At 43.9% G+C, this 21,291-nt stretch overlaps 1 protein-coding gene across 2 annotated transcripts in view; it reads left to right on the forward strand.

Moving 5' to 3' along the window:
- Positions 1-21,291, forward strand: part of LOC119014049 (speckle type BTB/POZ protein) — a 187,817-nt gene that overhangs the window by 162,633 nt on the left and 3,893 nt on the right. The gene's annotated exons all lie outside the window — the stretch shown is intronic.

Genomic DNA, 21,291 nt, shown 5'->3' on the forward strand with positions numbered 1-21,291 from the left:
TTATTCAACCCCTCATCAGCCTGCCTTTCACTAATCCACTGACAACATACTTATTTATTTGTTTGTTGGGGGTTTTTTTTGGCATTCCTCATCCCACTGAGCCCTGTCATTAAACGCAATCATCGCCGCAGGTGGGTTGAAAATCAATGGTTAGGAGGTCTGTTCTCGCACTTGATGAAAACATCCCCGGTGCCATGTGGTAGGAGAGGAGTGTGTCGCAACAACAGCAACAGCAACAACAACCAAAAAAAAAAAAAAAAGCAGCCCTCCCCTGACAGCCAGTGATCCGGATCCCAGCTGGTGAAGAAGTATCGACGCACACAGTGACCGTCACCTCAGCCCGGTGTGATTAATATAGACTTTCCCTCCAGTAACACACAGTTCATTAGGAGCAGGTTAATGGACTGAGGTGCGAGGAATCTCCACGCAGGTCCCCTGGCTCCCAAAGGCTCCATTTCTGCTTAATTAGACTTCATAGATGAGCTTCTTCTTCTTCTTCATCTTTTTTTTTTCAGCACAGAAGAAGACCGGATCTGTATCTTTTCCATCACCAGGTCAGAACCTTTCCCTCTCAGCATTATTTAGTCTTGGACCAACCTGTTTTGAACCCCCTGCTATCTACTAAAAGGGTTAATTTGATTTTACTTCTGGGGTTAATTGGCTCGACGGGCCCAACGCTGAGGGACCGGACCCCCCCCCGAAGGTGCTAGGTCAGAACTGAGGGGCCACCAGAGGCGCAGGTGAGGGGCCCCTGTCAGTCCAGTGGTGACCGAAGGCATCAGAGAGTTCTGGCTGCAGGGAAAGTCTGAAGGTTCACACATAACAGATCCACCGCTCATTATGATGCAGGAGGCGCTGATGAAAGATGGGAATGAGCTCATCGACTTAGGAGGTTGCTTGATCTCTCTCTCTCTCTCTCTCTCTCTGTCTCTTTCTCTCTCGCTTTCTTTTTTTATTAGATTATTTTTCAGTCGCTAAACGTGTCTCTGTATAATTCCAGCCCAGCCTCTTCAGTTGCCCAGGGTACCAGGGAGCTCTCCGGGAGAGGAAACGGCAACCCATAAAGGGAGATCCGCTCCCCGGCCCCACAATCTGAGGAAGCAGCAACCACAATAAAACGCCTTTTAAAGCGGAGCACGTTCATTCATACACACACTTTCACTCCTGCACATAATTATAGGGCCATAACTCAGTCTGTATACTCTCTGGGGAACAGCCAGACAAGCTGCTGCTATTTTTTACTCACTTGAAAAAAATAAAAAATAAAAAACCCCAGCACGGTGGATGCTAAGATACCCATCATTTGACACCCCGGATCGACTTATCTTAATGTTGTTTCACAGACGACTCACATCAGCGTGACAAATAGGAATGCGTGTTTGTGTATTTTCTTTTTTACTCCGCTTTCCTGCCAAACTCCAACAATTGTGCTCAATCATTGCATTGCTTGACACGTAATCCCATTTCACAGTATAATTCAGTTTGAATGAAGAGCTGCAGGCAGCAGACAGCCTGGTGAGGAGTCACAGACCCGGGCTGCAGAGTTTATCCACGAGTGTTGGCTGCCCTCTAGTGTCTCCTGACTCCTCAGCAGCATCAGGATGGAGGCGAGTGGAGGCAAGCACGGGTGACGGAGGTCATGAGGGGACAAGTCAGAAGGGAATCGTTGCTGTTTTCATGCACCGAACAAAAGATTGTGGGCTATTTTGCTTCCATAACATCAACTTTATTGAGACGAGTGGGAACCCAACATTCAAAATACACTTAAGAGCTGCAGTTTGTAAGAACATCTGGTAGAGTCATACTCGAAACAAACGGGGGGCAGCTGGACACCAGAGTTACTGATCGCTGCTGCTAGTTGTAGCTGTCCTGAGCTAGTTAGCTAGCTCAGTTAGCTGTGCAGCTAGTGGTTCAGACTGGTAGCTCTGGGACCAGTGGAGTGATAGTGTTTACTCCCTTTGCACAGGACCGTTGGACCGATACAGGCCCGGTGTTAGCTGGTCAGCACACTCACTTCTGTGGATGTCTCTGCAACACCATAATGTCAGAGCTGATATTTATTCACACTCTGCAGATAATCTTAGTTTTTGTTTATTACACATTACAATCTTACATATTGCCTCTTTAAGTTGCTTCCGTTTATGTGGAATGTATTTTGTCATTAGCATATTTTAACATAAAATATCAGAACTCGTATCGCTTGTAATTCAAATTGTGGTGCCTAAATATAATAAAACAATTTCTAATACATCTCTCAAGGTCATTTTCTAAAGATGAGTTTGTTCTCGCACTCTGAGCCAGAAATCTCAACTTCAGTCGCTTTTACGTAACACCAAACTTCAAACTTCTTTAGGCTCTGAAGGTTTTTACAGACGGGTTGGTTTATACATCATCCACAGCCGGATTTACATCTTATTTCATTCTTGAAAAACATTCCAGTTTTGGCTCTTTAAATGCTTTTTTTTCTGATTCACGGGGTGATAAAGAGAGAATATCCAGAATTCCTCCTGCAGAAAGCTTTGACACTAATATGTCAACAACATGAAACAAGACTTCTGAACCTGTTTTAACAGTGTTGCTGTTTCTAACCATGCAGATAGTTTGGTCCTGAGATATCTGTCGCTGAGATTACTATGGGCACAATAAAGAGGATTACCTTTTGTTTGTGAGTGCTCGTCGCAATGCACACTTATATTAAATAAAAACATATACTTACTTCACTTTAAATTTAGCAGCAGCGTCCCTCTCTAGAGACAGTTTCTTTGTCATGCTGTCAACAGTTTTCTTAAACTTTTAAGGGATTATAATAAGTCCACAACTCTGCAGACTTTGTTCAAGGCAATAACCCAAAAATGCATATCACTGATTTCCACATTGTGAAAAGGAAACAAACAAAAACAGTGAACCGAGTCGCGGAGAGGACGTTTCCCCAGACATTTAACCGGCGCACCGTGCGCCCGTTTGTCGCATCAGCCTCAAATGTTACAGTTCAGCTCGGTTCAGATGACACAACACCTTAAAGATCTGCCGTGCCATTACTCAGACAGCATTCAGAGCCTTCACACACCGAACTGATGCTGATAACACGGATGATGTCAGTCACAGTCGGTTGGGCTTTATGTGAGATTGAAGCTAAATTTGCTTCTACCGTAAGAAGTAGAGCTGTTGAGGTGTCATTTTCAAACACTGTAAGCAGAATAAGCAGAGCCTATTCACCTTTATTATTACAACCAAGAAAAAAAAACACAGAAATGCTTTTGTATTTTGAGTGAAGTGCCCCTTTATATACCCCAAACGAGCATGCTTCAGGGACCCAAGGAATTCAACTTTTGTGAATTCCTAATTAGATTATATTTATATTTGCAAATTGGTCTCTCGGTGCTGATTCGTATGTCGTACAGATGTGCTTGTTGGACTGCATGTGTCCAGATGTGCCTGATGGGTGAGAAATACTCCAGAGCCCCACCGCGGCCACAAGGAGGCGCTGCAATCAAAGAGAACGCACCTTGGACTCGCTCTGCACTGAGACTGGGCCTGCATGGGTATCAATAACCATCCATCAAACATGTGAGACTGATGTCTGACAACATGAACAAGCTGTCGCGTCAGTGTTTGTTCGCTGCGACTGTTCCCCTCAGCGGAGACGAGCACGTTACCCGAAAGGGAAAGAAATCTGTCTATTTCTGGCTGCTGTTCCTGGTTCAGGACGTACAGATAGTATCAAGCTTCAGCTCTGGAACACATTTGAGTCTCTATCTTGTTTCAGCGTGACTCGATGTGATGTTGAAAGAGCAGAATTTATATGAGAAAGGGGGAAATTTACTGTTAAGGGAATGTCAGATTAACACTTTCTCTTTTTTTTATCGTTTTCCCACCACCACCACCTTCCGTCTCCAATTTTAATCTTTAAACTCCAGAGATATAAATATAACGGGCACTTCAAGCCAACGATGGGCTGATTGAATCTCCACGAGCTGCGCTGTGACAGATCGGTCTGTCATCGTGTCCCCTGCTAATCAATGTCTCTTTCTTTTTTTTTTCGAGTGCTCGGGCACAATAAGAGAACGGGTCAGGAGGGAGGGAGGGAGGCAGGAGTGATGACAGGGGCTGGCACAAGAAACACGAGGGATCGAGGGATGAAGGGGAGGTTTAAATAAGGATTGAGGGGTGGAAAGAGGGCTGGATGGATGGAGGAGAATCAAACCTCCCGCTCTGGGGAGGTCTACACACCCAAGATCCATTAATCTCACACAGATCCATGTTTTCTTTAAGTTTCATTTCCTCCCTCCTTCTTGAGAAAAAGGAAAGAAAGAAAGAGAGAAATAGTTTTCCATTCACTCTCCCCCTAATCGCCGATATTCCCCTATCAACTGTCTGATCATTAACTTCTGAGTATGGCTTCTGTATTTTCAATGCCGGTGTGTATTTTCTCTCTCTGGTTTCCACTAAAGCATTCTCAGGAGTTGAGTGTTCCCCTTTTAGCTTCGCCTTGAGATCTGATGTAAACTGTAAGTGCACCACAGAGGGTTAATTGAGTTGCAGGAGGGAAGGGACGCATGTTTTGGACTTGTCAGCTTTGTAATTTTCCTTATTGAAGAGCAGTGGATTACTTCCAGACCTTGACGAGGAGACTCAGACACAGAGGCTGGTTCCATCCAAATGTTACTCCAGATCTCGTGTTGTGGCTGCAGGGGAAGGATTGTTAGCCACTGTGCCGGTCCAACACTTCACATCCAGAAGTGAAAATCTTGACTCGTGTTTGGGTTGATATGAAATTTGGCACAATGGCGTATGGTCTCCAGAGAGGGATGATTTTTTTTCGCTAACCTTTACTCTTAATCTTATGTGACAAAGCTCAACATTTGTCCAACACTTTAGTTTATGAAAGGGAACTTCTAAAATAAAACACTGGATAAAAACGAGTTGTGGAGGAAGTATTTGGATCCTTTACTCAAATGAAATCAACAATACTACACTGTTAGCATACTCTTAATTAAAGTCCGGATTTAAAGTGGTACTTTGGTCAAAGTATAACAAAAATAATGTGTATAGGACTGCAGCTCTTATTATTTTTATAATGGATTCATCTGCTGATTATTTCTCCTCATCTTCCCTCAGTTGATTGATTGTCCAAACCATTAGAAGTATATTTCATGTTCTTAACATTAACATTATTAGATTAAATCAAGCAGGCGTTTTAAGCTTGAACCATGAAATATCTTAAGATGTTTACTCTGAACATGTACTCTAAATTCATATTTAATGAAGAAGTTTTTCAATGCAAAAATGTTAATTTATCAGGTAACTAGTAATGGTGAATGGAGCTGTATTCCTTCTAATTACCAAAAGGGAAGCAACTGGTTTCAAATGTCCAATTTTATGTAAGCTTATGAAAACATTGCCCTACCTCTCAGTTGATTTAGTAACTCAGCAAACAGTCTCCTGATGAGTTTATGGTCTCAGTCAGTAGTTTCAAGTCTTCTTCAATGCAGCATGAAGATCATTTTGTAAATTACAGACCCGTTTACACTCCAGATCAAAATTTAAAAAAATTGGTTATGTATAAAAGAGTGGCTATTTTGTGACTGACCGTCTTGATATCCTCTACATCTCCACCCTCTTTTCGAAATATGGTCACTTCTGGTTCCAAAAAAACCAAGATGGTTGAATGCCAAACAAAGGTTCAAAACTGTTGTCCGAAAGACTTTTCAGTCTTGTCTTCTGTATATTCAGTGTTAGACCCGACTCATTTTCTTTCATTCCTCTTTGTTGTCCGCAGTGTTTTCAGATTGTTAGAATTAAATTAAATTAGAGTTTGCCTCTTTCTCAGAGAGGAGAGACAGAAGGAAAAGAAAGTTTAATGTTTCTCTCTGGGCTGAGAAAATTCCTCAAACCCTAATAAAATAATAATAAAACCCTTTGGAAAATGTCAAAATGCTTTAGTCATCAGGACTAAAATGAGGCTATGGCACAAACAACAGAGCTGTAACTGCAACGTCCAACTTTATTGCGGCTACTATTTCAACTGGAATAAAATAAACAGCAGGGTAGGTTTAATTAAAAGAGACAGTAGAACAGTAGAGCTGCAATGACCTTGAGCCTGGTCTCTGTGATAATAATAGCCAGAATAAGTCGTCATCATGTGCTTCTGATCAGTCGTGAGTCTCTGCTTGCTGACCGGTCGAGGCGTGTCTAAAGGTGTTAGTGACTCAGTGCTGCACTGCTGTTTGTTTGGGTTCTGACAACATGGGGGGGATGAGAGTGACTCAGTCTTAACACCCAGCTTTGGCACCTTCCCCTCTGCCCGCGCTGTTTGACCTCCCTCTGATACTAAAAATAAATATCTCAGGGAGCCCAAAGAGCCAATTTAGGATTTCACACTGTGAGCCACGATGGGGTTCGTTCAAACTCCCTCTAGCGTCTATCGAATGACACGCTTTTAAACCATTCTGGCTTTTTATGTAACCTCTGACCTTAAACAAGCCGGTTGCTCCACTCATAAACATTTCCTGGACCGTTACTGGAGCCATGTATCACAGCGGAGGGCCTCAGGGGCTCAGCCTGAACATATTTGTACTTTTGTCAGAAGTCCTTCCACAGAAGATCTATTAACACTGCAGTTTACTTAATCAGCATGAGTGATGGACGTCACTATTGGCTCAGCAACGGGGAAAAATAGAAGCTGGGTCACAAGGTCATGCTCCGGTTTCTCCTAATGAACGTACCTTTTGGTGGTTTGGCCTGTTTAACATATCCATCACCTGGAAAATATGAGATTAAAGGAGAATATGTGCAACATTCAGAGTTATGGCCCATTAACTTGTCTACATTTTTCTCAGTTCTCCTGTGATGGCGTCACTAAACCCACCAAAAGAGCAATAAAACAAACTTTGATGTAATACAATCCTCTCTAATTTAGTTCTGTGATGGTTGTTTTTCATCCTATAAAAAAATATGTTAAAAGAAAACGTCCTATTTGGAAAAAGTTCTCTAAAGTTTGACCATATCTTCCACTATGCTGTCTGCATTTCACAATCTGGGGAAACGTCAAAAGGAGAGGGACATATGCAGTTTCAACAAACCAGAGATGGGGACTTGAGCCTGTGACTTGAACTTGTACGCAAAAAACTTGAGACTCGACTCAGACCCGCAATCTGGCACTCGTGAACAATCTTTGTTTTAAGTCTGATGAGTGGACCGTCAGTCCGGCTGTCAGGGCCACAGATGACGAATCAAAGTTGCGCCAAATGCAGGATCGAGCGCCGATTCGACCACATCAAACTTTATCGCACACCTGAAAACACGCTCTTAGAGCTCAGTTTGGCAGATGTTAGCATCTATGAAATGTTATCAATCACGTTAAGCTCAGCATAATAAACTATCTAACGTTAGCTTGGTTGATCAGGTTGCTGTTGGCTGAATGTATGAGATCTGACGTCGACTTGCAAGAAAAAAAAAAGACTTCTGAGCATCTCTGAAACAAACACAGGTTCTCTTTAAAAGTCAGCATCATAATGAAAGTCTGTCATCGGACCTTTTTAAAGGCTCATCCGCCACCGGACACTCTCACATGCATAGTTATAACTCAGAGAACAGGTGAGGCTCTGTTGGGGTCATTGTATCGGCTTCTCTTGTGTCCTCCGCCCTGATAACAGAGGCCTACAATATGTCTCTACCTATATATAATATAAGAGCTTCCTTTTAAAGATCCATATGGTCTATATGGTTATATCGCAGGGAGTCTTCTGGTCCTGATGTGGCCTCGAGTTACACTTGCTTTTTTTTCAAGGGTAGAACAAAGTGGAGCCACTATCAGCTGGGATGCTCTGAGCATCAGACACACAGGGAAGGTCAACAGGCGGGGCGGCTGCGAAGGTGTCCGACTTCAAGGCCTTTTGAGCAGCGCCTGCGTCACTCGCCATTGTGAGGTGGGCCAGCCGGTCAGGGGTGCCGCGGAGGGAGAGCAGCAGGGTGCCCTCAGGGATACGAAGGATAGGGACCCTTTGAAGTGGCTGCGTGACCCTCCGAGAACCCCACCCTGCTTCCACACATCACATATGGACACCTCTGAGAACCACCCCTGGGAGCTCAGTGGCTCACAAACCCAGGCGGTGTAACCCGAGATCGGCTGAAGCAGCCTGTCAGAGCACTGATGGAGTCTCCCTATTGGTCCAAACAGGAAGCGAGCGTGACCTCGGGAAGCCCCTGGGGTCAAATACGTCTCTTAGAAGGGTGACAATTGGATTAGTGTCTTATGTGGGCCAGACAGCCTTGAGATCCCATAAACACAGACACATTTACACAGGTAGAAGGAGCCTGGGAGCACTTACACTTGCACTTGAACATTTTAAAAACACACATCTTGCTTTTCGGCTCTGAGGAACCAACGCTGACTTTCTCACGTTGTGTTCAGGAGCAGCAGTGCAGCTGATCAAGCGCGTGATGTCACTATTTTCATTTCCTTTTATGATAGGGGATCGATCATCGAACATGTACTTATCTGTTTTTTTCAATGGATGAGTCATCCAGTCGGCCGTGCTGCCCTTTCTATCTTTAGCCACGCATTTATTTTTCAGCACAGTTTTTTATGTGAACAATCTAGCAAAAGACACACACCTCCTCTTCAGGGAGACACATGGAAACAGTGTTTTATAGCTGCCCTTTTTCCTCTTCTGTCTTGCCTGTCTGCCTTTTCTCTTTATCTCGCTCTTCCCTTTCTGTCTCTTGTGTAGATGAGGGCACGACACCGTCACTTTTGCGGACTTAAAAAAGGATGATTGGACAGATTTAATGCTCCTGGAGCCAGTCTGGTCAAAGCATTTTGCATCCGTAAGTGCATTTATATATATACGTGTGCGCGCGCATTTGTATGTACTGTACATACGTGTCTGCGTGTGTGGTCGTATTAGTGCATGTAAGCATGTGGCGGGCTCAGAGGAGCAGCAGTGCATACTCTACCATCAGTCAGAGCCCAGACCCAGCCTTACTTTAATGGCTGCCATAATTAAAAAAGCTTTTAGAGGAGGGTGTGCCACTAAAGGGGGCAAGGTGGGGGCGGCACTGGGCTGGTTGGAGTGCAGGACACCCGGCTGCCAAAAAGACAGGCTTGTTTTGTGCGAGCGTGCTGCAGAAAATGGTGGCAGATAATGTGATTTAATCTGACTGTGTGCCTAATTTGGAAACACACTGCGTTGAGGTGTCGTTGGGTACATCACAAGCCTATGCTTGCTATCTAATGGCTTATTTTTCTGATAATGCAGCCTGAAATATCGAAAATATGAAGTTAACCAATTCTCAGGTTTGTAGTGTAGTTCTGAGCACAGCGCTGACATATCATTACCTTTACCATTACCTACAAACAGTTGCTTATCCAGCAGTCAAGGATCAACATTAGTCTTCGTTTTTCTGGAGTCTTGTTTCTGATGAATGCGAATCGAAATAGTCACCCTTCTCTCAGCTCTATTTTTGTTCTACTCTGATGGAAATATCTATCTCTGGCTGTCTCCTGCAGCTGAAAAGGGCACCATGGGAGCGGTGACAGAGAACCAACAGTGAAGTAACGGCTTAACGGCTGAAAAATGAAACTTGCTCCGAAGCTCAATAAAGCAGAGGGGAAGCTGCACATTACAGCTTGTGGAATGCATCAGATCAGGAGTTTAAAGGTGAAAAAGGGGGATTATTATTATTATTTATTTATTTTTTTTTGATAATGAAGAAACAGTTTTGACATCACACTGCATGGATCCATCAACTAATTACGTAATTAACCAGCGCACCTGTCAACACGCGTCCCAATTCATCAACACTTACCCATGAAGTCCAGCTGTTTCATCACATTTGAGCCTTTACTTCAGGAAACACGACCACTAGCTGCACAGACAACGGCGCTAACTAGCTCACAGCAGCTACGGCTGCAATGAGGTGATACGCTGCCTCCTATGTGTATATAATATATGACGATAATGTGGCATAAAACGGAAATATTGAGGTGTAATAAAAGTACCCTAAAACTGAACTTCAGCAGGGTGTTGGACTAAATGTGCTCCGATCCGCTGCACAGCTGTGAATGTAAAGAAAAACTACAGGCAGCCGTCTTTCATGAACTGCAGCGTGAAGCGCATGTGGAGAGTCAGGAAACTCATGCTGATGTAAAGAGGAACATGGAAGTGCTTCAGGCTGTCTGCAGCACGGACTGACCTCTGCAACTGTATTAGCTAATCCTATAAGAGACGTTACCAAGAGGTCATCGTCAAGTCCACCAGCTGCTGGTGTGTGCAGAATTCAACTCTATATGCAATAACCAAACAATTCTACTTCTGTGTTCCTACGTGGAGTAATAATACCACCGCTGAACTGTTCTCGTCGCGATGAGCTGCTTTGTTTACATCGTCTAGAAAACATTTATTTTGCTGGCAAAGCCGTGTAACGTAAACACCACGAACGGGGGATGGAAACAATTACACGTCTCGGACATGCCCCCGGTGATAACGCCGTAAGACTCTGAACTGAACGCGCTGCGGAGCATAAATATTCATGAGCGGCTGGATTAGATGATGGTATAAATGGGATTTCTTTATGTTCGACTCATGGCGGAGGAAATGCATGTAGTTACGTTCAGCTGCAGCCCCAGTATACTGTCCAGAAGATCTTATTACATTACGCTGGCTCCAGACACGGAAATTCTAGTTGCCCCATCCTGACAATTTATTTATCAGAACCAGATTTGTGAGTGAGATAGTTTTGCACTGGTAAACCATGTTTTCACACACTACAGGGTAAACTGTAATCCTGTTTGTCGGCGTCCGTCCGTTTGCGCTGTGTGGGATTGTGTCAAAGCAGGTTTTCAGACGTGTGGTTGTGATTAGCGAGGGTCCTTAAACTCCCCCCAGGTTGTGAAAACATTTGAAAACACTTTTCATTTCCTTAGCTTGAACTGGAGAGCATCCTGATTCTCTCTCTCTCTCCGCCCCCCCCCCCCCCCACACACACACACACACACACATACACACACATACGAAGGTAAATGATCCCTCCCTCTCGCTAAAGTCCAGTGGAGCAGACCTGCTTGGCTGTGACCTCCGGGTCACGTGGAGGAGGTCTGAGCCCGGGCGCGTACAACTACTGTGGCCCGCGGTTCAGCTCCACTGAAGCTATTGAATGTCACCGAGGGGGGAAACATCCCTCTGTTTACCGCTGCACCCAGAAGTAGCAGCGGCAACTTGGGTGAGAAGGTGTAAGTTTTGGGTTCAGGCACAGGTCAGCGTTAAAGAGAGGGTGAGGTGAAAGGTCCGTGTGCTGAAATATTTCTGCCTGCCTTTACTCGCAGTTATTTACATTTAACGTCCAGCTGACGAGCGTGTAAATGTACCCGCAGATGAGAGAAGGGGTGCGTTTCTCTCCTGTCACCAGGTCGACCACGACTAGCGTTAGGAAGAACATAAACAGCAGCAAAGGTTTGACACGAGATACAACACTGTCCATCAACTTTGACTGCATTTGATCACCAAGCGTCAATAACGTAAACACGGGGTCCACCTCTTAATCCAAACCCCCTGCTTTTCTTCTTCAATGCTGATTAATGTTTTTCTGACATCGGTAACACCTGTTTCAGAAATAAAGCTGAAAAAAATTGCCACATTGAAAACACTGTTACCACAATGCCTAAAACATGCGGTGTTGCAATCTGCATGTCAAACAGTCTGTAGCTCCTGAAAGAACAAGAACAAGCACCATCTGTAAACTGAGTCCATCGGCAGAGATGATTAAAATGGTGAACTGTGGGTCCCAGCCAGTCGATATGTGAACGTCAGGGCAAACACCTCATCACAAGATAATTTAAGACGTTACTGAGTAAATAACATGTGTGCTGATTGCATGTGTAGCTTGAAGCGAATTAGAAAAGAGTCTTTGTGATGGTATAAGGGTATAAATACAGTTTTACCACCCTTTCAACGAAATACCTGATTTTAGAATCAAGTTTAGCTTAGCTTTGTTTTAACAGTCCACTCGAAAGACGGCTGGGAGCAGAGGGTGTTTTTATGTTAACTACTTGCATGAACTGAGCTGACTAACCCTTTTATAATGAACCTTGTAAACAGTATAATGTAATGTTGGAAGTGCAGCTCAAACCGACCTGCGGTGAAAGACTGGAGACAGCAGGTCCACTTCACCACTGAGACGTAATTAGTTTACAGTAAGCTCACAGATCACCAAAACTGCAAAATAACGTGTCTTGACAATAGAAAAAAAGTGATTTTTAGTGAGTTGGAATCATTTTTTTTCCATTCCTGTACTGTACATATGTATTATTTGGCCTGCTGCATTTGCACATGCGTTTTTGCTGCTGTTGTCGCTGCCTGCTCTCAGTTAGCACGTCATATTTTACATTTAATTTGTACAGTTGTATCTACTATAATATGTTTCACTGCTCAAATTGCTTGTTATGGTATGTTTAATCCCAGTTATTGATTAGCTGTTCATGTTTTTGTTTTTTGTTTTTTTGCTGTGTCCTATTATCTGCTGTGAGAATGACTGTTTGGTTCCCTGTGGGGATCATTAAAATCATTTGAACTCTTGTCACACAGCGGTTGACGGGTAGTTGATGGGGTGTACGGGTGAACTTGAGCCCCCGGTCTTGCTCCAGAAATGGGAAATGGGTTGCCGAGTGGGTGGAGGTGTTAAAGAGCTCGGGGCGGACGGAGTCTCCTGCCCTCAGGCCCAGGTGGGGGCAGCAGGAGTTTCTGGGTTTGGTTCTTATGTTCAGGAAGGGAGCAGGCAGGGTGCAGGATCTGAGCAATTACACTATTTGGGTTACAGGGGAGCTATTTATTTGCGCGGTTTGACATGTTTCTGTCGTCTGGGGGAGCTGCGCGGTATGGAAAACCGATAGCGCTGAAGTGTATTTATTTATCCTGCAGGCGAAGCAGCCAAACAGAACAGGGCAGGGAGAAGAACTGGAAATGAGAAAGTTAGAGCGTACACAGGGAGAAAGAGAAAGTGACAATTTACAGAGTTTTTCGAAGAGTCGAGCCTTTGAGCGTGCTGCGCACTGATTCCCGCAGAGTGGAGGATGGATGAGAGGACGCGTCCTCCATCTGCCTGCATGACCTCCCGGACCACAACACGATACTGGCCACTGACCAACAGTGTCGCGTTGACAAACATAACAATCTCTAGACGTGTTGAGAGCCTCACCTGACTCAAAGGTGAACGAAGTGATGAAGTGATCTATGGACAGCCCTGTGAGCCAGGGCAGACGTGTTGTTTGCATTGTTAAACGATATGTTTTCTCTTTGCACGCTACGCAAGATAGTGGGGGGAAAATATACAGTGGAGGTTGAACACTTAACTGGATATGCTAACATTTATACAGATTAACACACTGTTTAATACACTCTTATCACTTGTTCCCATGTTTTGGGTTTTGAATAATGGAAAGGTAAATATAGGCATAAATGAAATGTCTTCTGTTTATGTTTACAATTCTCATATTTATTCACAATTTATCCATTTTAAATCTATTTATTTCATTCAGAAATAAATTACTTTACTATAAAATTTGTAAATTCATACAGAAAAGCAATTAAAGCAAAGGAGGAATCAATACAAAGTTGAAAATGTTGAGGTAAATCAAAACAAAAATATAGATTTATGTCACATTTTAATGCTTACATCTATTTACTTTTTGACAGTTTCAGTTTTATACACTCTGATAGCATAGAGAGTATTACTCTTTGTTCACCCCTTGTATAGGTCCCCTCTTTTAAATTAAGTTTTGGTTGTTGTATTTTCGTTGGCAGGAATCAAGCAGTGAAGAATCAAAACATAAAACTTGAACAGCTGTCCAAAGAAAGCTGATCCCCCCCTCTGTTTTCCCTCTCTAATCCACGATGGGAAACATACAACAATGTGCAACCGGCAGTTTTCTGACGCAGCATCACAGGAGTTCTGGAGAAGTTCAAATGGCTTTTGAAGCTGCACATCGTTGCCACTTGTAGCTGTTGACATGTAAAGTTGCCCAGAGCAGCTTTCAAACGTCACGTTGTTGGTTTCACTGTCAGCACATCATCTTCAGAACCATCCTCTGCCGCTGTGTGTGTGTGTGTGTGTGTGTGTGTGGGTACATGTATGTGCATTTACAGTATCATGAACAGATTCCTTATGTTTCCCACCACATTTAATACAACCACGGACATTAAAGAGAGAAACATCGAGAGAAAAAATAATCAGATAAACTTTTACCCTCTCTTCTCATTATCAACATCTTTGTCATCATTATCTCCCTTTTCTTCTTCCTCAAAATCACATGTTCCTCCTCTCTCTCTCTCTCTCTCTCTTTCTCTCTCTCTCTCTCTCTCTCTCTCTCTCTCTCTCTCACACACACACACACACTTTTCTCCCTTCTGAGAGTGCTAATGTTGACCATGTGTGTATCTGGCAGCTATTTTAACCTTGAAATGCATACCTCTGGGTTTTGCGATGAAGGACTGCATCACAGCTTAATTCATTAATTTAAGTTGCGGACTAAAATCTGTTGCACTGTTTGTTTCTGACAATTTTCTGTTGTCAAAATGTCTAACCCTAACTAATGAAAACGCTGATTTTCTCAGCAGGATCACAAGACCTTTTTCATTTGTAGTGTGCTGGATGCAAGCGATAGTGGGTAATGTATCTTGTTTTTACACCATGATGGTGCTGTTAGATGCTAACATTGCATTCATTTTTGAGCCAGTTACGGATCCAACGCTCATTTTCCAAATGTTAGGTTGCTATGACTCTTGTTACACTCTGTGCTTGGAAATATTAAAGTTATGCCATGTCAGGGCACAAGTTAAATTTAGAAATAGACGTTTGTAAAAAAGAAGTTAGAATAACTCTCCTCTGACCAAATTTTGGAAAGCCAGACGATCTCACAAACTTCCCACTCACCATGAAGAGGTCGTTGTTGCCATGACCTGAGCAGAAATCTGAAGTCCCAAATTTTTTGGCAAAACCAAAGCTGGAGATGTCTCGTCTGCCCATTAAAACAAGGGAGTGGTGCTTAATATCTTAAAACACCCGCAAATAGCAAGGATATATTTTTGTGTCTTTGCTGGTGTTATCATGGCGTTCAGAGAGGTTTGAAGGCAGTGTGATTGTAATAAATGGTTTAATCCGCGTTATACAAGAGCCATGTCGCTGAAGACCTGAGCTTTACCAAGGAATGCTTGAGACAACAGCGATGCACTCAAGGGTTAAACTCCGAGCCCTTGAAGTGTACTCAGATCACTCCTGGGTAAACAGAGCTAATCCAGTGCTCACAGCTTTGGAGGATATATGGAATTGATGCAAAATAAAGAGTGGATATTATTCTCTTATATTATGAGCTTCTCATACTCATAATTCACTGTATTTATGGTAGGTTTTTTTATCGTCAGAAGAACAGATCATGCCTCTCGTGGCGGGAAAGGATAAAATCAAGCGTGACGACTGTGTCCAGATCCCGCAGAGATGCCCTCCTCATGGCTCCCAACACTAGATTACAGGTGGATTACCAGCTGAGTGTCGTGACAGGATATGAAATGCCTCATGCACAATTAGTGTCATTCCAGAGATGCTGATTGTAAAGACTAACCTGACTTTGTGCCCCTTTTGATATTATAACTTATTCCAGTGTGCACCAGTTTGTGTTTTCTAAACGCTGGCACCGCTGATTATCCGCTTCTGCGTTGTGATTAATGAAAAAGTCGTACGTAACGGACCGTCTGAGTTGTTGTGGAGGCACTCCGTCGCCCGGAGACTCATTAGGTGCTTATGATGCTGATGGTGACTCACGAGTATGATTGATTATTCCTCCCGGCAAAAATCAACTGCAGTCTGGGTATGTTAAAAGAATATGAAGTGGTTTTCAGAGTCATTGTTTGATTGCATTCGGGGCACGCGGGGCCGGTTCGCTGCCGCAGGCCAGCCTTATCTCACCGTTAATTCTTCTGCTTTGGCAGGAGATGCGTCACACGGACTCCGGTTCTGTCACGACCTTGCGGAATCTTTCTCATTTTTTGATCACTTTACTCTGGTTTGATTCCGTCGGCCTGCGGGGAACGTCTCGCTGCATGGCAGGTTAGATGTGTCACTCTTACGCTTGTCGAGTCACATCCTTCAAAGCTGACTCACTATAGTCGACAAGATTTTTAGGAGTGTTGATGATTAATCCTACATTCACATTCATTTTACATTTCATTTGCTCTTTTTTGTAGTAATGCAGAGCTTGTTTTTTTTAATGAAATTATGGAAATAGTGCCGTTTCTGATTCTCATCCGGACCACATGGGATTTTAATGCGAGATTGCATCCTGGGTTGTCGAGGCCCACAGTGTATTTTACAAGCACAAATTGGATTTTGACACTAGTGTAAATACAATTTGGTAAACTTCATCTTTTCACTTTAGACATCGGATTGTCCTCCTTTGTATAAAGATTTCAATTGAAGCTTCAGTTTGGTAACATTTATCATAACCTACAGAGCTGATATAAGGTTTCTTGTTATTCTTCTGCACTCATGTTGGCAGCTTTATACGACTTGTCGTGCCTGAACTCAGTTTCTTAGTCTGGAGACGTTTCTGGTTTGATAAGAGAGTTATTTAGTTGTTTTGTCACTTCAGCTCAGTGTACTTTTTTCCCCCTGTTAAATGTATTGCTGCCTCCCTATTCTGTTAATATATTCTGTTTTTGAGTTTACTTGAGCAGCAACAACAAATAAAAGTAATATAAAGTTTTAGTCCAAAGTCCAAAAGCTATTTAACTTACAGTTGTTATTCTGCATATGCATCTTTTAAACACCATTATAACATTAACTTGGCATCAGATATGAGTCACAAAGTGGAAAAACTCTAATGAGATATGCAAAATGTTGGAAATCAAAGAGTTTTTTTGCACAGATATGTGACACGGAGCACCAGTGGGGTCAGAACACATCCCCTGTTTACATTTTCCAGTCACTATTAGCACAAACAATCAATATTTGATAAATGAACTGATGGAAAGAAGACATGTTGGATGGGGAGAAAGTTTTATTTACAGAGTAGAGAGCAGCACCCACCCTCTTCACCTCCTTTTAGTAGAAGGCAACATTTTCACCAAGGTGATTCATCACACGTGAGACTTCCTCTTCTTTCTTATCTGATGTTATTTCAGGTCGAGGCCTCTGCCCGGCTCGGGCGAGCGTCGGTGCCCCGTCCCATGATGGATGGTCACGGAGGTGCTGCGGTTGTGATCCACAGCAAGGCGGCCTTCCTGAAACAAACCTCCTGCTCCTCCGGCGCCACAAACCGGCAAAGGATATGGAGCTATGTTCTCTGATACCTGGTGTAACACAACCTCTCGCCGCTATTGCGGATTATTGCAAATGTAAATGAGAATGGCCCTGAGCTTCAGATTAATCAATGTCACATCTGCGAAGGCTCGCAGAGTTTTTTAAACTTTGACTAATAAAGCAAACAGAGCTGTGGAAGTGCAGTTTGTAGCTACAATCCAAGCCCTGTTCCGTTGTTGTCGCTTATTTTCACACCCGTTTTGGCTCAATGCACTTCGGCTCACCTATTTGTTTTTCTATCACTTGAAATAGGTTAACATGACCTTCAGTCCAGTGTGCTGCACTGGGCAGCCAATAAGGGGAGGAGGGGAGAGGGCACACTGAGCATGGGTGGCCTCAAATGTTGTGTAGTAGTTAGATTAACAACTTGGGGGGAGATTTGTTTACGAACGTCAGGGAGTTTTTTTTCTCTCTCGGCTTTGTGAAGGCACAGAGGCCCTAATTTGTCTGGTTAATGCGGCTAATCCTGCTCCTGGAGATTGTCCGGGGTCTGCCTGCTGTAATGCCTTCCAGGCTGCTGTCAGACGCAGGGGAAAATTATTTTTATTAATCTGTTTTTAAAGGCTCGCAGGGTTCGACTGTTGAGGGCCATCAGAGTGAACGATGATCAGGCCGAGACAATAGGTTTAGGACGCGCATTAGAGCACCTAATGGTCCTCTCCATCTTCCACGCACACACACACACACACACACACACACACACACACACACACACACATCATGGTCACAGTATGCACATGCCTGGATGAAAATTCACATGCATGAAAGCGCGCATGCACAACACACCATTCTTCACATCAGAGGGTGAAACATTTTTCTCACAGCAATCGATCACAAATGATAAAAAAAAGACTATTTTCATTTCATGCCTTTGTTTAGGAGAAAGCAGCCAGTTTCCATTACAGTCTTCTGTTTCTGTTTAAACCAGGCCAGGCGGCCGTCCAAGTCTTGGAACGAAGAAACAAGAAAGGGAGAAAGAAAACAAAAAAGAAAAAACCCTCGGCTGGCAGCGCCATCTATTGTGTTGCCGTTTGTCTTTGTGTGAAATCATCTCAGCTCAGTTCCTTTCTCTGTAATCCACATAACAAGCTCACTTTGGGTCTAAATACCTGATGCTGCACAATGGCGGAGTTCTGCGCGGGACGGTTGTAATTGTCTGCCGCTCTGTTTGCTGCGGTCGCCCTCAGCGTGGAGCTGGGCTTGCAGTCGGTCCAGATTGGCCACAGAGTCGTAGATTTTATGACTTTTGTGTGTTACGTCGTCGGCGCTGATTGAAACACACCGCTGTCACGGCTCTGGATGGATCTAGCAGTATTATGACTCGGGCAGCTGCTTGATGGACGTGCTTACAAAGAGGATTGCTGCTGAACACTAATGACTGCTGATTATCTCAAACTGCTGTACCATCCCCCTGGAGTCGTACGCAGCGGCCGCCGCCGTCTTTTCGCATACGTAGACGGCTGTTTTGCTCGCTTTACGACATACCTTGCATGTTCTGGGAGTGAAATAATCAAAAGATGTTTCTGATTTGCTCCCCTCCTCCTCCTCCTCCTCCCAGCTGCCTCCTCTCCCCTCCGATCCCCTCATGCTTTCACTTTTCCTCACAGGAAGTGATTTACTGTCACACACATTCCAACAGCCAAGCCTAACTACACACACTAATCCAACCCAACAGACCCGCGCTTTTATTCCTGCCCATTTTCTCGCATCCATTATTTCCCTGCCATGATGGAGCAACATGGCTTCAACCTGTGTTTTCCACCAGCTCACGTCTTCACCGGGCTTCTGTGATCAGATCTCGGGCACGAGCCGTTGTTCCGTTCTTGTCTCTCTGCGGCTCTGAGGATCGTCTGTGATTCCACTGTGTGTTTGTTTGTTGTTTACTCTGACATAGATTTGCACTGATTGGATGAAAACCTGGAGAAATGATGCATCATTTTCAACTTTTTCAACTCTGCCTCTCCTGGATCACACCTTTTCGTTGTTACCTCACAGCTGCATCAAAGACATCGCCCACTCGATTTTGCACATCGCACTGAAATGTTACAGCACTTTCTGGGCGAAAACTTTCGCTTTTCTCTCAGTAACTTCCGATGCCACGCGTCCTCACTGTAACTTATTCTCTCTGGTTTGTCCTCTCTCCTCCTCCTCATCCTCCTCTTCCCTCCTGTCGCTGCATCCCAGTCAGAAACATCCTGTTCATGCCTCCATATTGACAAAGACACAGCTGGTCTGGGTCTGCATGTGGGCCGGCTGCTCCAGCTTTATTTATGTCTCTCTCCTGGTTAGGCAGCCGAGCTCGGGAGCAGATGGCTGCAGCGTTCAATTGGACTCTGCCATTGTACCACTCGTAATTGGTACTTGGAACCAAGTGCCTCATTAATTATGCAAAAGGGACTGTTTTAATGCATAGTGAGCCGGTCTCACTGAAGTGTAATACTAATCATGTGAGTGCTCCGCTGCATTATGCATCAGAAACATTTGATTTATTTTAATTGTGGGCTTGTACGCGGATGGTTTTGGATCTGAATCCCTGGACACGAGGTAGGTTGGGGGGGAGGACACGAACGAGTTGCTGTTCATCCTGTTCATCGTCAGCCGACCTTGTAGTGCCGTTGAGAAAAGTGATGGTTTCCAAAAGAGATGCTTTCAGTGTGGAGGACTGTGAGCTGCTAACCTTTTTCTTTTTTTTTTTAAACTCTGATGCAGTCCAGAGAAGTGGAAATCTGGGGTTCACATTAATGTCTGTATAGAAATGTGAAATGTGGTGCAGTCTGCAGCAGGTGTTAAACCAATTTGTGTTCTCCTGTTGTTGCATATCATTTCAGGGAGCTGTAGAGTTTTTGTTGCCTGCATCATGTAATAAAGTCCCACACTTGGAGAGGTGATATACTATTTTGCTAAAAAAAAAAAAAAAGAAAAAGAAAAAGAAAAACCTTCCAAGTTGAAATTACAAAAAGTGATTTTTCGCTGATATAAGGTGATACACACTGTGGCTTGAAACAAAAATCTCATGCCTGAAAGCAATTTTGTGAAGCGATCTGAAGATCAGAACCGGCAAATCAGCTCAAGCGTGAAACACCTCCAAACCCTCACCTGCTCCAGTGGAGCAGCTAAACTGAAGCCCGTGGCTGCGCTCAGAAGCTCTGAATGTGTGTTTTTTGTGTGAATGTGAAGCAGGTTTTGTTGGAGACAGCAGGTGAGTGGACTTGACCTTCTCTGCATGAACAAAGTTACAAAGAAATTAAGGTCAAACACACGCAGGCAGTTCACGGAAGTCGAATCCTGCCTTCTATTTCAACTTGCTCCATCGCTACCCACAGCTATGTTCCTATATAATACATCTGCTGGATGTCACAACAGCCGGCCGTCCAGCCTCTTACATATGTGTTTGATATGCCGGCCGGTTTGGCTGGTATGTAAACGCTTGTCACTGGTGGTTTTGAGGGGGCACAACCGCAATTCCCATTCGCTTGAGAGCGAAACATTACACCCCAGGCTGCAGATTCACTCAACTGGAGCTACCAGGTCTGCGCAGTTGGCAGCGTCGGGCGGCCGTCTCCTGAGGTTCGGCTGGTATTTCAGCCCTGCGTTAATCTTTGGTAATTAGAAAGATCCATCTGGGCCGCAGCGAGCCAGTGGAGTGTGCCATACACATGTTCACGCATGAAGTAGTCTGCTCACTGAGGGCTGGACGTCGTCGTGGGATTTATAATCACATCAGGGGAACAGATTGGCATGTTGTCTATAAATTAATTTAGTGATAAAACTAAATGGCATTCAAGGTTAGTTTCTATCTCCTCTATGTGTGTATCAATTCAAATTATATCCTGCTGACAGTTAAAGGTGCAGACGGCTTAAAACCCTGGATATTTACCATTAATATTCCACTACAGCCGTGTTTGTGCTGGCAGAACAAGTTAAGCCAAAACATTTTCTTTT

This window comes from Acanthopagrus latus, chromosome 23 (assembly GCF_904848185.1).
Source record: "Acanthopagrus latus isolate v.2019 chromosome 23, fAcaLat1.1, whole genome shotgun sequence".
Taxonomy (NCBI): domain Eukaryota; kingdom Metazoa; phylum Chordata; class Actinopteri; order Spariformes; family Sparidae; genus Acanthopagrus; species Acanthopagrus latus.